The sequence below is a fragment of the Bos mutus genome, chromosome 7, assembly GCF_027580195.1.
Source record: "Bos mutus isolate GX-2022 chromosome 7, NWIPB_WYAK_1.1, whole genome shotgun sequence".
Lineage (NCBI taxonomy): Eukaryota > Metazoa > Chordata > Mammalia > Artiodactyla > Bovidae > Bos > Bos mutus.
Genome location: NC_091623.1, coordinates 101,710,985 through 101,723,026, shown reverse-complemented (window position 1 = coordinate 101,723,026; position 12,042 = coordinate 101,710,985).

Below are 12,042 nucleotides of genomic sequence, written 5' to 3'. Positions count from 1 at the left end.
CTCTTTGTGAGCTTTGGTTTCCCCTTCTGTAAAACAGATGAAAACACAGCCAGATTTCCCAGGGTTGTTGAGGGAAATACAGGCTCCTTCTTCACTCGGCAGTGGATGGGGGACCAGGGCTGTGTGCTGCTCACCTGTGGGGCTCTAGGGATGCTTGGCTCACAGGCTGGGTAAATGGAAAGCCCAGTCTGGCCTCCCCTGACTCTCCATCATCTGCATGGCCCCCAGCCTGCTTTTGCAGCTGCAGAGGAAGTAAACGGAGTGAGGGGATCCAGAGGGTCAGGGCTTAAGTGGATGCATTGCAGGCTCAGGCCTGGGGTTCTACTTTTGACTTTTCCTCTGACTTACTAAGTCAATGCTGGGGAAATCACAGGATCTGGTTGTGTAAGGAAGAGACTAGAGTAGGCAGAAAGGGGAGAAGGAGTCTAGGAAGATTAAACTCTTATTCCTCTGAAAGACCATCCCTGGCCTTCCCATCTGCAAACTCTCCCTGTCTCCATCTATCCTCTGTAGGATCTGGTCCATTCTTCTAAAGTACATCTCTGAGTGTGCTGCTCACCCACTCAGGAACCTTCTGTGGCTCCCCATTGATCATGGGATAAAGAAAAGTTGCAAACAAAGGGAAATGCAGATTCAAAGGCAGGTCTCATGATTCTTGGCTGAGGGGAAGGAAGGAGGGCTTCCTGGGGATGAAGGATGATGTTTCAATTGAATTTGACGGACTTTGGCAGGAAGTGCTTGGCATTCTGATGAGTCGAGAGTACTCCGTCCATCAAGACCCAGTGAAGGCCAGAAAGCAGGACCATTTGAGGATGAACCTGGAGAACCACAAGGGCCTGAATAGGTAGAGGCTAAGGCATGTGTGGCAGGGCCAAGGGAGGTGACAGAACATGGTCAAACTGTGACAGACTTCAGCTGCCTGGACTCTTTCCTGCTGTCTTGAGAGGTGATGGAGAGGGTAGCCCTGTCGGGCTGGGGGAGCCAGTGCAAGGCCCTGTTCTGGGGGTGGAACTGGAGGCAGCAAGGCCAGAGCAGAAGCTGGAGGCTGGAACTAGAGCTGGCGTGCAGGCATCCCTGTGAGAGCAGCATTTTGGAAGAACTTCCTCCGCACCTGGCACAGGGCCAGGCACATAATAACAATGACAAGGATGATAGCTGCAGTTTATGAAGTGTTTACTACGTCAGGTGCTATTCCAGACACTTAGTGTGCGTTAACTCATGTTACCCTCATCACAGCCCTGTAAGGAAGATGCTATTATTATCCCCATTTTGCAGATAAGGAAATTGAACTTACGTGACTGGCCAAGCTCACGCAGCTAGTGAGTGACTGAGTCAGGGGTCATATCCTGATAGTCTAGCTCCAAATATCACTCATATCCATAGAATGTGCTGCCTTAATGGTTAAAGTAATTACCAAACAAATGGATGAATGAGAAGGAAGGATGGAAGGATGGGAGGGGGAGAAGGGAAAGACTATCTCTAATGCCTGGTACATAGCCTGGTACACAGGAATCACTCAATAAATATTTATCAAGTGTAATAATGAGTGTGACTGAGGTACTAACTGTACAGCCTAGGGATGAAAATGGAGTCACCTTGGGGAAAGGGGTAATCCAGTACTGATCCAGATGGCTCAGGGTGCACCTACCTGCCCCACCCATCTGGCAGCACCTCACATCGGGGCTGAGGTGGGGGTTACTGTCTGGACTGTCCACAGCTGAGTTCTCTCTGCCACTAGGAGGAGAGCTGTTGTGGTCCGCAGGTGTCTGAGCTGAGAGTATGTTCCTGCCTTAGTGCTTCTGTCTCCAGGAGAGGGTGGGAGCCATGGTTGGAGTGGGGTCTCTTCCCCATTGACTCCAAAGGGAGAATCTCAAACCCCTCCAACCTCCAGAACTGGTGAGGTTGAGGAAGCCCACCGATTGAAGTTATCTTGCTCTGTGTTCTGGAAGGATAACTTCCTTTCAATAAGCCTCAGTTTTCCCAACAGAAAAAGGCAGAGTGGTTGGTGGGGATGGTAGTATGCAAGGTTGTAGGTGTCCCCAAATCCTCACTGGATGTGCCCTCTCCAGGCATTTTCCAGTGGGCAGAGTCAGTCCCCAAAGATATGGAAATGTGACCCAATGTTACTGACCTGTCCCTCCAGACCTGTGGGACAGACTGACCAATCAGGGCCTCCTGTCTTCCTGTCTGACCTGCAGCTCTCACCACTCTGGCTGCCCAGCCTGCTCCGACTGCTCTTCCTTCCTCCCCATTTCCCTCCTCCCTGGGTTCCCATCCTACTCCTGGGACATGAGGAGCTGGTGTTGGATGAGCATCCTGTGGGAGAGCTCCAGAAGCATTAGGAAACCGTCCCTTGACAAGGGGTGGCTGTGAGGGGCTGGGAAGAACTCCTGAACCGGATGCACTGGCTAGTCTCAGGAGAGAGGAGTGTCAGCCAGGCCCCAGTGAAGCCCCATGATAGCTGGGCCACTCTGAACTGGAACTGAATTCCAGTCGCCCTCTTGTAAGATGGAGACGCACAGTGTCGCTTACTCATTCATTCTTTTGACACATATTTACTGAACGCCTGCTCTGCACCATCCACTATTTTAAGTCCTGGCAGTACACGGTGAGAGAGAGAGAGAGAGAGAGAGAGAGAGAAAGCACCCTGCCCACGTGAAGCTCACGTGTTAGTTGAGATTGACGAAAAATAAATAAATATGTCAGAGGGTGATAAGTGTGATGGAAAAATAATTAAGCAGAAAAGGGAACTGGAGAGTGTGTGTATCATTAGGACAGAAAAAACAGGGGCATTAATATGATGCTATCTTGGAACTTCCCTGGCGGCCCAGTGGTCAAGACTCTGTGGTACCATCGCAGAGTGCATGGCTTCGATCCCTAGTTGGGAAACTAAGATCCCACATACCGTGGCAGTGTGGCGAAAACATATATATGTAGTGCTATCATACATATGTATACACACACACACACACGTGTAGAGCTGTCTTCTATTTATATGCATATGTATTTCAAGTTTACTATGCTTTGAACTGGACTGCCAGGGAAGTCCCTCAAGTTCCCTATTATGTTGAATTCTCATATGCAATTAAAAATACATACAATCCGTATTAGATGGAAAACTCAGGAACACAAATCCTGCAAGCCCCTGAGATATGTCTTATGCTAACATTCTGATTATTCGATCATTCACCACTTTAGAACCTTCATGTCCTGCTAAGAACCTGTCTACCATTTAGGATTGAGTATTTTTATGGTTCAGTATATAAAAATGCAATTTCACATATTAGCTTTATTTCTTTGAGAAAATTCTTTCCCAAGTTCATTAAGTGGATAGAGGGTCTCCTGTATGTGAAACACATGTTATCCCATGATTTTGAGGATAATAATAATGATATCCTATGGCTGTGGTGAGGATTAAATAAGTTAATGTGTGTAGATGCTTGTGAAGAGGCAGTTGCTGTTGTTATAATTGTTAAGTTTGTTAAGAGGTGACTGAGGATATAATTAGAACAAGGGCCATATTTAACTGAACACTGTGTGCTGGGCACCATCCAGGTATATGATATCAAGTATGATTTTGTTTATTTCCCATAACAACTTTATAAAATAGGTACCTACTACTATTCCCATTTAACAGATGGGGAAACAGAGGCTGAGAGAGGATAATCTCTTTTCATGGTCCCAGAGCAGGAAAAAAACCAAGCTGGTACCTGAAAGTTACCTGGCATGCTCATTGATGGGGGAAGGTCCCCCAGGGTTTGAGGAGAGCCATTTTGCACAAAGCCAAAATCTCTTCATAATGGGCCTGGTTCTGCCATGCCCTCTGCACCCCTGGACACAGCCCTTCAATCCTTGGCTTTGGTGACCCCCAGCCATACACACACAGGGCTTGGCTTGGCGTCTCCAAGCGCCCTTCCAGCTCTGAATTTCCCGTGCGTCCTGGTACCCGGGATACTGGGGGCTTGAGTCCATTCCATCGGACACACCAAATCCAGCCTGCTCACCAAGTCAGCCAAGTTCTCTGTGCGTCACGTCTATTTCTGCCCTGCTGGGTTTATAAATATGTGGCCTGGGAACTAGCTTCAGTGGAACTGGAGAGACTGAAGTCATGGCTATAAATACAGGACAAGGCTGGCTGGAGTTGGGCAGGGGGTGCGACAGAGCCAATGCCAGCCTGGAAGGCCACACCCCAGGGGTCCTGTGAGCAGTCCAGTCTCCTCCGGGACACACAAGAAGATGGAGGCCCAGAGGGGCAAGGATGTGCCCATGGCCACACGGACAGTGAGGTCAGCAGTGGGCCTGGCCCACAAGGCTCCTGATTCTGAGAAGAGGCTGCTCTTTACATCTTCTACTCTGCCCAGGATCACAAGTCCTCACCTTGCCCTGGGGCTCACCTAGTTTAACAAAAGCAAGATATTATCATTTAAGTTCATAAAATAAACCTCTACTTTTGATAACATATGCTTTTTATGTGTTGGAAATATTGGGGCTTTCAAATGTTTCATTTGAGGAAGTGTTCCATGACTAAAAATTCAGCAAATTGCTACCATATCTGCCTCCCACTCAACAGGACTTCCGTTTCACCATGCGCCTGGGCCCAGCCATGTGCTGGATCCCATTACTGACACAAAAGTCAGTTGTGTGAAGCACTTCCCAACTCTGTGCTCAGTGACATCGCTTTGGTAGCTCGAAGTGAGCTGTGGTGGGAGTCATTACACCATGGATATAGGCAAATGCTAAGAATCAGGGCTTTTTTCCCTCTGGAGTAGTTGTTGTTCAGTCTCTAAGTTGTGTCCCACTCTTTGTGACACCATGGACCACAGCACGCCCGGCTTCCTTGTCCTTCACTGTCTCCCTGAGTTTGATCAAACTCATGCCCATTGAGTCAGTGATGCCATCCAACCATCTCATCCTCTGTTGGCCCTTCTCCTGCTGCCCTCCATCTTTCCCAGCATCAGGGTCTTTTCCAGCGAGTCGGCTCTTCAGGTGGCCAAAGTATTGGAGCTTCAGCATCAGTCCTTCCAATGAGTATTCAGGGTTAATTTCCTTTAGGATTGACTGGATTGATCTCCTTGCTGTCCAAGAGACTCTCAAGAGTCTCTTCCAACACCATAGTTCAAAAGCATCAGCTCTTCAGTGCTCAGCCTTCTTTATGGTCCAACTCTCACATCTATATATGACTACTGGAAAAATCATAGTTTTGACTATACAGACCTTTGTAAGCAAAGTAATGTCTCTGCTTTTTAATACACTGTCTAGGTTTGTCATAACTTTTCTTTCAAGGAGGCAAGTGTCTTTTAGTTTCATGGCTGCAGTCATTGTCCAGTGATTTTGTTAAACATTTAACTGCACACCACTGGCTAAGACCATTGCTAGTAAACCCTAGACAGCCTGTTTGCTGGCTGTCTGAACTTGGGCTGGTTATTTTACCTCTGTGAGCTTCTTTCCATCTGTAAAGTGGGAACTATAACCACACCTGCACCCTAGCTACTGTGAGAATTAGATGAGCTGGTGCCCCAAAGGGTTAGCACAACAGTTTCCAAACTTGTCTGCCTGATAGATCAGGCAGATAGGATCTTTTACGTATCCCAGAGCCCTGGCCACAGCCTAGGCCAATTTGATGACAACCTTTGAGGCTTGGTAGGTTTTGAAATTTAGGTTTGAGAACCACTCTGCCAGTGCTCAGCAACTATCCAGGGACCTCAGAGGAATGGGGACCATGCTGACCCCTTATCCTTATTCCATTTAACTCATGGGGTCTCATGGAAAAACAACTTTAAAAATGGTGGGGATTTGTTTGATTGTTCTGTGTAAAGGCCTAGTCTGCCTAAGACATACAGGAGGTGCTACAGAAGGTGTGGTCCTTCCAAGGACCCAGAAGGAGGGGCCTTTGCACGCTCCCTTCCAGATGTGAGCCTGGCTACCCCACATACCACGGCAGATGGACCACAGGCTTACAAACCCCAAGGAGGCCTCACTTCATGTGGTTCTCAGCTGGGGAGATGGAGACCTCAGCCTGGTTCTTCCCTCCCATCCTAGAGAGAATGAGGCTGGTTCTTCTCAACCTACAGGCCAAGGGCTCACACAGCTTGGCTTAGCCTGGGAGACATCAAGCTGCTGGCTGGAAGGACTCACATTAAGAATAGAAACAGCAGTGCTTATGCCAAGGGCTTGGGGCCTCAGCCCAGCTTCCCCCTGGACCATCACCAACAACAAGCAATGATAAAAATAATCATCATAGTGCCTGACATTTATTGGCTGCTTCCTATGCTCTAGGATATAGCACAGCAAGCACCTTGAAAGGCAGTCTAGTATTCGGTTGTGAGGTCCAGTACGGTGGCCACTAGTCACAAGGGCTGCTTAGCTTTGGAAATGTGATGAGTTCAGATTAAGCTGTACTCTAATATTCACCAAATTTGCAAGACTTAGAACCCAATGAAGAATGTAAAGTGTCTCATGAATGACTTTTTTAGATTAATTACATGCTAAAATGATACTATTTTGGATTCAAGTGGGTGTATTATTAAGATAAATTTCTCAGGTTCCTTTTTTCCCACCTTTTTTTTTTTTTAGTGTGGCTTTTAGAAAATGTTACTTATGTGCTTGCATTTATTTCAATGGACAACACTGGTATCAGGTTGGGAGGGCAGGCTCTCTAGGGCCACACTCCTGGGCTTTGAATTGTGTTCTGTGTTCTACCACTTACCAACTGTGAGAACTTGGCAAGTTATACAACTCCCCATGCCTCGGTTTCCTTATCTGTCAAACTAGGATAATAATAGTACCTGCCTCTTGTGGATTTAATATGCCTGGCACAGAGAAAGTACTCAGTAAAAATGAGCTATCGGGGGACTACCTGACCCTGGGCTGAGTGATACCCTTGGGTCATCTCTTACCTCATAGGTGCTGAGCTCCCTGTCACTGGTGGTAAATAAGCAGAGCCTGGAAACTCCTTGGCAGGCTGCTCTTGAGGGAGTCCCCAAGCTGAATGTGGGTAGGAGAGACACTGGTGAAAAGATCTTTGAAGATGATTCCCAGCATGACACTGCATTATGCTGCTCTCTGCCCCTTGCTTCCCTAGAGGAGGAAATGGCAACCCACTCCAGTATCCTTGCCTGCATCCTCATGGACAGAGGAGCCTGGCGGGCTACAGAGTTGCAAAGAGTTGGAGGCGACTGAACACACTCATGCCCCTTGCTTAATGCTCTCTGTTCACCCTCTCTTACTCAACATGTCTTCCTTTCCTTTCACAAATCTTCACTCAACCCAATTGAATGTAATAAATGCTTTTAAGTGCCATGAAAAGCCAGCCCTGTGCAGGACACTGGGGATATCAGAGGGAGAGCAGATGTGGTTCCTGCCACTCAGGAGTCTAGCGTGGGCAGAAGGGCATGAGACAGGGGCGTGAACAGCTATAATACAAGGTGGCAGGTGACAAGGGTCACAAGGGCCTCAATCTCTCTGAGCCTCAGTTTCCCCATCTGTAAAATAGGGTGAATGATAGCACGACCTTCTAGGCACTGTTGTGAGGATGAAATGAGATGATGCAAGAGAAGCACTTTGCCCTGTGCCTGGCACATGGACAGGCTTGGGAAGTGTTGGTTGTTACTCTGGCTCCACAAGGGCTGGCATCATGTGAGTTTTACTCTCCATTCATTTATTCAGCAAGCAGGGTTTTTTGTTTTTTAATTTTTGGCCGCACCACAAGGCATAGGGAATCCTAGTTCTTTGACCAGGGATTGAACCCGCTCCCCCTGAAGTAGAATTGCAGAGTCCTAAGCAGGAAACCCCTGGCAAGCAGTTTTTAAACACACCCTATGAGCCTGGACTGCTGTTGGATCTGGGAGTACAGTGGGGGCTTGGATAGGTCGAGAGCAGGGCAGGGTGGCGCAGGGAAGACAGACAGTAAGCCATCAGATGAATAAATAAACCAAGTATTTTCAAAAATGAGAAGTGATCTGTAGAGGACAGAGGGAGGAAGTTCACCCCCTACTCTAGCGCAGCTGCTATCGCACCCCTAGGTGCCAGTGTAATGCCTGCACCCAGGGGGTGCTCAATAAATGCATGTTGAGCAGACCTCAAATCTGAGGCCCTGTGGACGGAGGAAAAGAGTGGACTGGTTCTGCTTGGGAGCCTTCCCTGGGGAGAACCAGACTGTTGGTCCACCAATGACCTCACAGGCTGGGGAGGCAGGAACCAGGGCTGGAGGTCTGGGTTCAAGCTGGGGTTATGATCTGCCATCTTGTCCAAGCCACTGACTTCAGGCAAACCCTTTCTCCTCCGTTGCCTCCATTCACCCACCCCTCCATAAAGGGTGCTGCCCAGGGGTTCCTCCCTCCCTGTGGATTACCCTGTTGGAGACTCTGTCCTCATCCTGGGGGGCCATGGGGCGGGGGCAGGAGTTGAGGCCCTGGAGAGACCAGGGGAGCGGGTGTGCTCAGGACTCCTGGGGACCCCTTCCCTTCAGCACAACCTGTTGAAAGAGCTGGAGTCAGGAGACACTGATCTTGGCCTCTTTCACTCAGGCCTCCCACTTTGGCCTGTACATCTTCAGTGTCAGAGGCCTCACTTTCCAGAGGGGCAGCTCATTCATTCCATCTTTAGTGTCCCTTTTCTAGAGAGGTGAAATCTCCCCACACTCTATCCTACTGAGCTTAACCCCATCCTCTGAGTATTTTCTATTCTCTCCCTCAGGCTAAACTTCAGTCCCTTCAACTGTTTCATACAGGAAAGAATTTCTTACCCCTTCCAGCCTGTTGACCCTCCTCTACTGTCAGCCTATCTGTCAGATTCTCAGAACTAACATGACCACAATAAACCAGGAAAATCAAACCAGCACAGATTATGGCAAGACCATTACCTCCTTCATTCTGGGCATTCTATCTTTATTAATGCAGCCTAACAGGAGAAAGGAACGGTAGAGAATGAGATGGTTAGAGAGCATCACTGACTCTATAGACATGAATCTGAGCAAACTCCAAGAGATACTGGAGGACAGAGGAGCCTGGCAGGCTATTGTTCATAGGATCGCAGAGCCAGACATAAACATCAGAGCAACCGAATAACATCAGATTAACTTCCCCCTTCAACAGTTGTATCTCTGCTGGATTATATTATCCATACGGTTCACAAAGACGTCACTAAGCTGTTGCTATTTTTCTGCCACATTTCCCACACCCTGGACCTGTGCAGTTGGCATTTTGAGCCCAGTAGAGGACTCTGATATATGTATATATATCTTAGTTTGATTCTCGACTGAAAGGATTCTCAGTGAGTGGTGGAGCCAAGGTGAAAGAAAATAATAAGCCCCCCAACACACACACACACACACACACACACACACACGAAAAATGAAATAAAATAATGGAAGGGAAACATGTTTTGTCAACAGGCATCCAGAGCTATCATTAAGGGAGCTCAGGACACACTTGTTGAGGCAGTGGCTGGCTGGCTGAACCATGTGAGGGTGAGAGATGCGGGATGGTAAGGTCTAGGAGGCAGACTGAGTGTCAGGGGTCAGGCAGGTGACTGCACGGAGCTGTGGCAGGGATGCTGGAAGAAGAGGCCTGAGGGCACTGAGTGTGATGTGAGAGTCTGTGTTGCCCCGACCCCCTGCCTTTCCTCCCGCTAAGCCTTGCTCAGCACACAGACATCCAGCCCCGAGCCTCCACTCTTCTGTGCCCTCTCTTCCCAGGGCCTGAGAAAAGGGCAGCAGCACATTGCCAGTCACGTGGTGTGGACCATGGGGTTGAGCGTGCTGGTCTCAGGGTCTGGCACAGAGCCAGGGCTTTAGTGCCCTCAGAATCAGTGAGGGGCACCATGTTCCGGGCCCTGCTGCTCCGAGACCACTTTCCCATCTGCACCCCAGGGCTAATTACAGTGCCCGCCTTGTGGAGTGGCTGTGAGGCTTAAACAAGTTTATCCAAGTAAGGAGCTTAGAGCTCAGGGTAAGTGCATGGGAGGTGTTACTGTAATTGCAGCGAAGGGCTGAGCTGTGCATGTTGTGGGGTGAGAGGAGCGAGGTGGTTAAGCTGGAAGATGCTATGGAAACCCTCCGTCCCCAGCACCCACCCTCACCCTCAGACCTTCTATGCCCTGTATCTGTGCATGTGTCTATGTGCCTTGTGTGTGTTTGTGAATATGTATGTGTCTGTGTCTGTATGTATGCATGTGTGTGAGTGTGTGTGTGTGTCTGCACACACAAATATGTCTGTGTGTGTGCGTGTCTATATGCCTGGATATCCGTATCTGTGTATGTGTGTGTGTGTGCGTGAGTGTGCACACACCCCGTGTGGCGGGGGTTGTTGGAGTCTGTCTGCAGAACGGCTGGGAGTGGCCCGGGAGGTGGCTCCGCCAGACCAAACAACCCCAGCGCTCGAAGCTCCAGGCTTTTCTCTGAGTCTGTTTGCTTTCTTTCTCTCCTTTCCGGTTCTCCTTCAACCGGTTCCCGCTTCCAGGCAGCAGAGCTGGAAGGAGGCCCTGGCAGGGTCGGCACGGGGCCTCCCCAGCTCCCTCTCCCTGCAGGGTTCCCACCCTCTCGCCTCTACCCCTCCGGTTCCTGCCTTGGCCCCACTTGGACCCCACACAGGCCCCTTTCCTTCTCGAAGCCTCACTTTTCCGTTTCCTCCTTTCTCTCGAGACCCTTCAGGTGGGAAGCCTGCCCCACAGCCCTGCTGGCAGGGACAGGAGCCCTGTTGCTGCCCACCCTCCGCCCGGGGACGGGCCAGAGCTCCAGAAGGTGGTGTGCGTGGCAGGTTCTGAAACCGTCTAGGGGGATGCCTTCCCCGGGCTGTGGAGCCTCTGGCCACCTGGCCTTCCTACTCCCGGCGCCTTGGCCCTGACCGGGCATGAGTGGGACAATTTGAAGTGAAGATTTTGAGGGACCTGGCCTCAGGCCTCCAGGTTCCTTCTCTGCTAGAGCAGTGTTCTCTGGGCACCTGCTACTCACTGGGAGTTCTAGGTTGGCCTGTTTAATCGCCATGGCTGTCCCACAAGGTTGGTAGGTGTTATCCGTGGCCCAGCTTTACAGAGCGTGAAGGAAGGTGCCGGAAGGTTCAGAGCCAGGGAGCCAGGCCTGGGGGAGCCCGTGCTCTTCCCTCGTCTCGCTGCTCGCGCCCTGTGTCCCCTGCCCTCCGTGGAGTGGCAGTGCCATTTCCTCCCTAGGTCAGACCTGATACCTTGGAGATGCTATTTATTGAGTGCTGGGTACAGTGTGTGCCAGGCCTTCTGTGCCATCACCCCCGACTCCTTGTGACAGTCCATGTTACAGATCAGGAAAGTCGAGCTGAGAGAGATGCAGGGGCCTGGACTTCTGCTGTGGTAGAAGAGCTCAGGGTCACCTGATCCCTTTCTTTTTTTCCTCACCCAAGAACAAACTTGAGCTTTCTTTTGCCTTCTGTCAATATTATCAGTAGATCTGGGTTTGACTGCTTTGTCACTGCTTCATACCCTGTGTGCAGCAAACCCAGGAAAAACAAGATGAAATCTAAGGAAGCAGGGCTCTCGGGCATCCCTGTGGGTAGATAAGCTACAACAAGTTTAACTACAATTCTCTCCTTCCATCCGAATCCATGGCTGAGTCCACCATGGGAATATGTTTAAGCACAAGGTGGTCATATAAACAGTTTCATTTTCCAGATGAGAATGTTTCCTTAGGAAGAAGTTGCTCTTTAAGCCCATGTCCTCCCTGCTAATCAGGGCCACCTCCCACTCCCGGGCCGGGCTGATCTCTCTGTAACGATGCCCATAAAACTGTCCAGGTTTCCGTTTGCCCTTGGTCTTGGGCGTAGCTGCTGGTCATTCTCAAGGCCACTGAAAGTCACTTAGAATGTGATAAGGTCCACAAGCAGGAACTTTGGCCATGACCTCGGCCAGCTGCTTCCCCAGGGTTTGAGATAGCTAGTCCAGCCCCCAAGGGAACCTGGGCCCAAGGAGTGTGGATGACTACATGTGGTCCATCCTTGCTCAGGGAGCTCCTCCCCAAACTCGCATGATTTGTCCCCCACTTTCCCTGGGAAAGCACTTTTGTAGAGGAACAAGAGG